Source organism: Suricata suricatta, chromosome 15 (genome assembly GCF_006229205.1).
Source record: "Suricata suricatta isolate VVHF042 chromosome 15, meerkat_22Aug2017_6uvM2_HiC, whole genome shotgun sequence".
Classification (NCBI taxonomy): domain Eukaryota; kingdom Metazoa; phylum Chordata; class Mammalia; order Carnivora; family Herpestidae; genus Suricata; species Suricata suricatta.
The window spans coordinates 3,418,734-3,427,130 of NC_043714.1; positions in this window are offsets into that span (position 1 = coordinate 3,418,734).

Consider the following 8,397-nt stretch of genomic DNA (forward strand, 5'->3'; position numbering starts at 1 on the left):
TTTTTTTTTGCCTAAGTGATGTCTAATTTTCTACCATCATTTGTTGGAAAGACTATCTTTTCTCTACTGAGATTTTTTTGTACCTCTATAGAAGGCAATTCAGCAGATAATTTTATGTAGAAGATACATGTTTTTAGTTTTTCTTTCTCATTCTATTTATTTATGCTGATTCTCTTTCTCATATAGTAAGTCTTAACTACTGGAGGTCTGGAATATAGTAGAGTAATTCCTTCACAGTATTCTTCTTTTTAATCGTTGTTTTAGTTATTCGAGTTCCTTTGCTTTTCCATATAAATTTAGAATCTTCTCATTTTTACATAAATCTTACTGGCATTTTAATAAATCCTATATACTTTGGGGAGTAGAATTGATCTCTGTTGGATCTTATATTTCATGTCTTTTCTTTTATCTAGGGTTTATTTCACCTTCCTCACCAATGCTGTAGTTTTCAACATACAAGGTGGTGTTTTTTTTGCATGTTTTGTTATACTTATAACTAAGAATTTCATATTTTTGAGTGATTTTAAACACTTTTATACTTTTGGTTTGTTGTTCATATGTTGACTGCTGGTATATAAAAGTATAATTGATTCTTGTACATTTACTTTATAACCTGTGACTTTGCTGAACAGTTATTAGTCAGATATTTTGATCTCTCTAGGGATTTTCTACATAACCAATTATTTAGTCTGAAAATAGGACTAATTTCTATTTTACTTTGTAATTTATGTGCTTTTTATTTCTTTTTACTATCTTATTGCATTGGACAGAATCTTGAATGCTGTCTGTATTAGGTAAATCTGGTAGAACTCAACATCCTTGATCATCTTTTATCTTAAGGGAAAGTGATGCAGATTTTCACTATTAGAATGTTAGCTCTGGCTTACTATAGATGCTTTTTGTTACTTGAAGAAATTCTACTTTATCCCTAGTTTGTCGAGAGTTTTCATCATAAATGTATGTTAAATTTTGTCATGTGCTTTTTCTGCATCAATTGATACAATCTTGGTTCTTTTTGCTGTTGGTGGATTTTAGTTTGTTAATATGTCAGAACCCCACCATATAGTCATGGTGTATAATCCTTTTCATTTAAATTACAGAATTTGATTTGCTACTATTTTGTTACATATTTTTGTCTTTATATTAAAAACATATTTGATTTATACTTTCCTTTTTTTTTTTTGCAGCATCTTCTCTTAGTCTTATCACCAAGATCAGACCAAGTTTAAATAAGTTTGGAATAGACTGGGTAAAATTATTTCTTCTTTAAACATTTGGGAACACTGCACAATAAAGTTATTTGGGCTTGGAGTTTGTTTCTTTTTCTCTTGAGAGAGTTTTCTGATTATGAATTCCATTTCTTTAGTAATTATGAAGCTACTCAAGTCACGTATATCATATTGGATGAGTTGTAGTAATTTCTGTTTTTAGGGTGTGGTTTATCTAAATTACCAAATTTATATCGTAGAGTTATTTGTAATACTCCCTTATTATTACTTTGATGTCTACTGGGTTTATAATAATATTTAATCTTCTGTCTCATTTTTTCTATCAGTTTTTAAAAAGAGGTGTTAAGTCTCCAACTATAATAGTTGGTTTGTCTATTTTATCCTTTTAAGTTTGGTTTTTTTAAAAAATTAACTTTTTAAAGGTAGTTTTAGGCTTAAGAAAATTTAGCAGAAAGTACAGGGTACCGATTAACACCATTTTCCCATGACCAAAGATTCTCTATTATTAACATCTTGCATTAATGTGGTACATTTGATAAAACCAATGAACTAATATGGATACATTATTAACTAAAGTCCATACGAACTAAAGTTTGTATTAGATTTCAAATCTTCATGTTGTACAGTTTCATGAATAATGGCATGTGTTCAGCAATACAGTATCACATAAAATAGTTTCACTGCTCCAAAAATTTCCTATACTCTACTTATTCAACCCTCTCCCTCTGCCCAAATCCCTGGCAGCCAATGACCTCTTCCAGTTCTATGCCTTTCTAGAATGTCATCTAATTGGAATCATAGAATATATAGTCTTTTCATACCAGCATCTGTCACTTACCAATATTTGTTTACAATTTTTTTCTGTTTTTATATGGTTTGATAGCCATATAAAACCTATTTCTTTTTATCACTAGTTTTCCATCACATGAATGCACCACCATTTGCTTTTCCATTCACCTATTAATGGAAAAGTAAGTTGCTTCCAGTTGAATGATTAAGAAAAAGAGCTGCTACAGACATCCATGTGTATGTTTTCATGTGGATGTAAGGTTTCAAATTAGGTAAATGGCAGAGAGCTCATTACTGAGTTGTATGATAATTCCACACTTACCTTTGTAAGAAGTTGCTGAGCTGTCTTCCACAATAGCCATGCCATTTTGTATTCTTACTAATAATTAATTTTAAAAAGCTCTTGTTGCTTCACAATACTCAACAACAACGAATATGCTCATTTTTTGGACTTTAACTATTCTAATAGTTCTGTGATAATATCTCATTATTTTAATTTGCACCATGTTAATGTTTAATGATATTGAGCACATATTCTTTTTAATATCTTTGCTCTGCCGTTCTTGAAGTACCCCATCTGGTCATTTGATTTTCGGAGGAAGAAAAAAGATGATAACCTAATTAACTAACCAAAAGACAGTGTATTCAGAAAATGGTGTTCAGGTAATTGGGTATCTGTATGCAAAATGTTCACCTCACCCTGAATGTAAATAATACATAAAATTAGCTTCAAAAAGGTTTAAGTTTATAGGGTAATAAACTTAAAAGTAATAGCTCCTTATTTATCTAAAAATAGTTTTAAATTTTAGAAGATTGGAAGAAAATCTTTATGGCTGTGAATTAGCCAAAGATTTCATAGGCTAATGAAAACAATAACATGCTATATAAAAGAAAACATTGATAGATTAGATATCATCAAAATTCAACACATTGGTCCTTCAGAAGACACTACTAAGGAAATGTAAAAACAAATATTGAGAGAATATTTGCAGATATTTGAAACATATATCAGACAAAAGACCTGAATACAGAATGTACTAGGAGCTCTCACAACCCAATATTATGAAGACAAAACAGAAATAAAAATCAACATATAAAAATGAAAGAGCAAAATGATATGTAAATAGCTAATAAACACATAAAAAGATGTTTGTCATTATTAATCATTAATGAAAATTAAAAGCACAATGAGATATCATTTCATATCCACTAAAATAACTGTTATAAGATAGATAATAACAAATGTTGATGAGGGTATGGAGATATGAGAAAGCTTCTACATTATTGGTAGCATTGTAAAATGGTGCTGCCACTTAGGAAAAAGTTTGGCAGTTTCTCAAAAAGTTAAGTATAAAACTAACATGCACCTAGCAATTCCATACAACTCAGAACATTTATAGCATTATTCATAATAACCCCAAACTGGAAACAAGCTAAATGTCCATCAATCAATGCATGCACAGACAAAGTGCAGTATTTAGTGGAATAGTATTTAACTATAAGCCAAGTTCTCATGTCACGGATAAATCTCAAGCACATCATGCTAAGCACAAAAAACCCAGACACAAGACAACATATTGTATGATTCTGTTCATATGAAGTGTCCAGAAAAGGCAGAATTGCGGGGAAATAAAGTAGATATTGCTTATGGTTGGCTGTGACAATGGGGATTAACTGTATATAGTCATGAGAGGTTTTATTTGGTCCATAAAATGTTCTAAGCCTGATGTATAGTTGTTGAAATTTGAAAATCCAGTCAGGTAAACAGGAAATGCAAATCAATCCAGTTAGACACCACTTCCTAACTCTGTCAGAGAATAGTCTGGTCTCTATTAGAGGATGACCTTGTACCTGCCCTTCTTCATTGATGGTGTTAGGTCTAATGTGGCTGGGTCCTTTGAAGGTAATGTGTTTCATTAAAAGAAAAATCGTAAACCGAAGTAATAGAATAGATCTTCATATTAATAATATAAATAACATCAAGAACAATGACTCCTTAAGTCTAGTCCAGGCAGATACCTGTCAATATCTTGAGGAAAAAGGACACGAGTAGAACCACTCCTTTGCTTTAGGTTGGAAAGTAGTAACTAAAATGAAAAGGGACAATCTGACGAAATAATTTATCTCCAAGAAAGCACCAACTCCACGCATCTGCATTGCCTGTAATACAAAGAAATGACATTGACATACAACTGCAACCACCAAAAATATTTCATTTCTGTTTAAAATCAGTTGCATTCTCTACCATATTCCTTTTGCTTTTCCATCATTTCTTCTGTCAATCAATAAGAATGTTTCAGTAGGAGGAATCTCAAACACGTCTCAGATTCTGCGTGTGATTCAGTCAGTTTCCATCTCCCTGGACTCTCTCCGTAGTTCAAACATTCTTTTCTGCTTAGTGAATTAATTCCAGTGACTGTTAAGATGAGATCTACTTCATAACCAGGCTGCCACTGTTCATTATAGACCAGATTTTCTTTGTGAAAGCCCAGCCTATAATTTGATGATGGCATAAATCGATTGCCTACTACCTATGCTTCCTCTACTGACATCTTAGTCCTTGAATCTCTGCCCAATATTCTCCACACAAATAACAGGTCAGATGGGTGGCATATGAAGGAGGACATATCTTACAGTTTTGATCAATCCGGCTACGTCTTTACCGAAACTGGTCCAATACCCACTAAAATCTGAAGTCATCAAATGACTATGGCTTATTGCATCCACATACCCCTAAAGGGACTAATCATCATTTCTCTTAGCCCTTGTAATATCCTTGTTCTTTATACTTGAAAGATAAATGGATGTGGCTTCCAATTTATCCAACATCTAAGAACCATTAATAAGACTGTGTGTCAGTTTGTCTGTTGCTGTATTCCCTAACCATAATACCAGCCTATCATTAATCTCTAACACGACTGCTTATTTTACAGTGATAAATCTATGCAAAGTACTTTTAGTATGTTCTTTGCCCACGTCACAATATTTATTTTCATCCACTTAGGAAAATCAACAATATAACTAAGTATTTATAATAGCAGTCTCTTATTGTCACAAATATGTCAGTCACCGCTGGAAATGAAAAGATCTCTATTATTCGCTGACAGCGTTGGCATACAAGGAAAACAAAGTGTCTAGATAACCTTCAATTTGGCAGACTCAAGTATATTATGTAGGCCATGACATCATGTAAAATGAAGTATCAAAGACTAGAAAATATTCTTGACTTTTTCTAGCCTATTCCCAAAGAAAACTTAGATGACTCCTTGTTCCCCTAAAATAATATTAATGTTGGATTACCAACCTCACTGAACTGACTGCCTTTTGTAAACATTCTGACAAAAACTAATATACCTAAGTCTTTCACCTATACTAAGTCACAAAGTCACAAAGACTGTCTTCTTTTATTTATTTTAAATTGTGTAAGAAAAAACACCACACAACATAAAAATGTACTATCTTTCCCGTTTTAAAATATGCAGTTCAATAGTGTTAAGTGTATTCACATTATTGTACAAAGAATCAGATCTCCAGAACTTTCCATCTTGCAAAACTGAAACTCTATGCCCATTAAAAGATAGTTCCTATTACCCCCTCTCTAGACCATGACATTCTACTTTATATTTATATAAATTTTACTATATAAATTTTAGATACTTCATACAGGTGGAATCATGCAATATTTGGGCTTTTTTCATGCTTATTTCATGTGCCATAATGTCTTTAAGGTTCAACTCTGTTATCTTTCATTTTGTCAATACAATGTATTCAATTAATTGATTTTCATATACTGAAACATGTTTGAATTCCACAATAAATCCCACTTGATCATGGTGTATGAAACTTTTAATGTGCCATTAAACTAAATTTTCTAGTATTTTTTGAGGATGTTTGCATCAATATTCATCAGAAATATTGGTCTATGGTTTTCTTTTCTTGTGTTGTCTTTGTCTGCTTTTTATACCAGAGCAATGCTGGTATAAAAATGAATGAATGAATTTGGAAGTGTTTCCTCTCTTTCCATTTTTTTAAAGAGTATGAAGAAGATTGATGTTAATTATTCTTTAAATTCTTGGGAAAATTCACCAGTGAAGCAGTCTGTTACTGAGTTTTCCTTTGTTGGGAGGTATTTGATTACTGTTCAATCGCCTTACTAGTTATTGGTATGTTTAGCTTTTCTGTTTCTTAATGATTCCATTTTAGAAGGTTCTGTATTTCTAGGAATGTATTCATGTTTTGTAGGTTACCCAATTGCTCAGTATATAACTATTCATTGTATTATTTCTGTGACATTTGTGTAATGTTGCCTCTTTCATTTTCAGTTTTAGTTATTTGAGTCTCACTATTTTTTTTAATATAGGTAAGGATTTGTCAGTTTATTGATCTTTTCACAAAAGTTCATCTTGTTGATTTTTCATTGTTTTAATATTCTCTATTTCATTTATTAATTCACTAAATCATAAATCCACCCATTTATTTATATATTCATTCTGTTTTATTTCATTTTTCATTCTGTTATACTCTATATTATTTCCTTCCTTCTGCTAGTTTTAGTGTATTTTTTTCCTCCTTGGTCTAGTTCCTTGGAGTAAAAAGTTAAGCTGCTGATTTGATATATCCTTTTTAAATGTATGTACAGTTATAAACTTCTCTCTCAGCACTCTGCTTGCTGCATGCCATAAGATTATGTTTTTGTTTTCAATTCTCTCAAGTTATTTTCTAATCTCTCTTGTGATTTTTTTTTGAAACATTTGTTGTTTAAGAGTGAATAGCTTAAGGTCAACTATTTTTGGATTTTTCAGTTTTTCCTCTGTTATTGATTTCTAGTTTCATGTCACTGTGATCAGAAAAGATACTTCGCATAACTTCAATTATTTTAACTTTGTTAAGCTAGATTTGTGGCCTCACGTGTATACTGTCTACTGGAGAACATTCACATGCACTTGAGAAGAATGTTGTTGGGTCAAGTGTTCTGTACATTGTGTTTTAGGTTCAATTGTTCTACAGTGTTGAAATTCTCTTTTTCCCTGTCAGTCTTGTGTCTGGTTGTTCTAGCCATTATTGAAAGTGAGGGACTGACATCTCCTGTGATTATTGTGCTGTTATCTATTTCCCCATTCAATTCCATCAATGTTTCCTTCCTATATAGTTACCATTTATGTGGATTATCTCTTTCTACTCTTTCACTTTCAGCTCATGTATACTTTTAGATCTAAAGTGAATCTTTTATTAACTGCATATAGCTGTATCCCTTTTTTAATCCTTTCAGCCGGTCTCCCTCTTTTGATTGGGAAGTTTAATCCACTTATATTTAAAGCAATTAGTAACAAGAGAAGACATCCTATTGCCATTTTGTTAATTATTTTGTTTTACACCTTTTATTTCTCCTTCATTTTATCTCATACTTTATTGATTTATTGATTTTTTTTTACTTTGTTGATTGTTTTAGTCACATGATTTGATATCCTTCTAATATCCTTCTGAGTATACTCTAAAAATATTTTCTTGTGATTACCATGGAGATTAAGTAAAATCTTAAAATTATAATAATATGTTTTAAACTGATAACAACTTAATTTAGTGCATACACTTCAACAAGAACTTAGAGATTATTCCAATATAAGCTAGAAACTGGATGTTCACAAAAGTGGAATTTCACCCTATCCTCAACTCCATCATGTGGAAGGTCAATACGGCTGAATGTTGCAAAGTTTAAAGCAATATGCCAAAGTTTGGGATTAGTATGTATAGTATGTATAGTATGTATTTCATACTGAAGAGCTACAAGAACCTGTACATGATCTTTATCCCGGACACTGGCTTAGTGGAAATGACACCAATGTAAGATCACTCTTGAACCTTGTTTGAAGGGACCTTACAAGGTATTGGCAATGATAAATACTGAAATAAAACTCCTGTTAAGTTCCCCTAAGTTTCATGTCTCGAGGTACAATGACATTATATAGCCACCTCCTATATTTTCATTTTAAATAGAGATCCAAATATAAAAATCCCTTAAGGGGTCCCTAGGTGGCTCAGGCAGTTAAGTGTCTGACTTTGGCTCAGATCATGATCTCACAGTTCATGGGTTTGAGCACTGTGTCGGGCTCTGTGTTTGGATTCTGTGTCTCCCTCTCTCTCTGACCCTTCTCTGCTTGTGCTGTCTCTCTCTGTCTCTCAAAAATAAATTTAAAACATTTTTAAAAACTTAAAAATCCCTTGAAAGACTCCAGAAACAAGTAGACTGGGAGATGTGATTAGATTCTATCTAAAACTTTTTGACCAAGACTCATGAACTCAATATCCTACATTGTTTTTTGTTTTGTTTCGTTTTATTTTTTTGCTTTTTTGCTTCATTTTCATGGCAACATTTTTTATT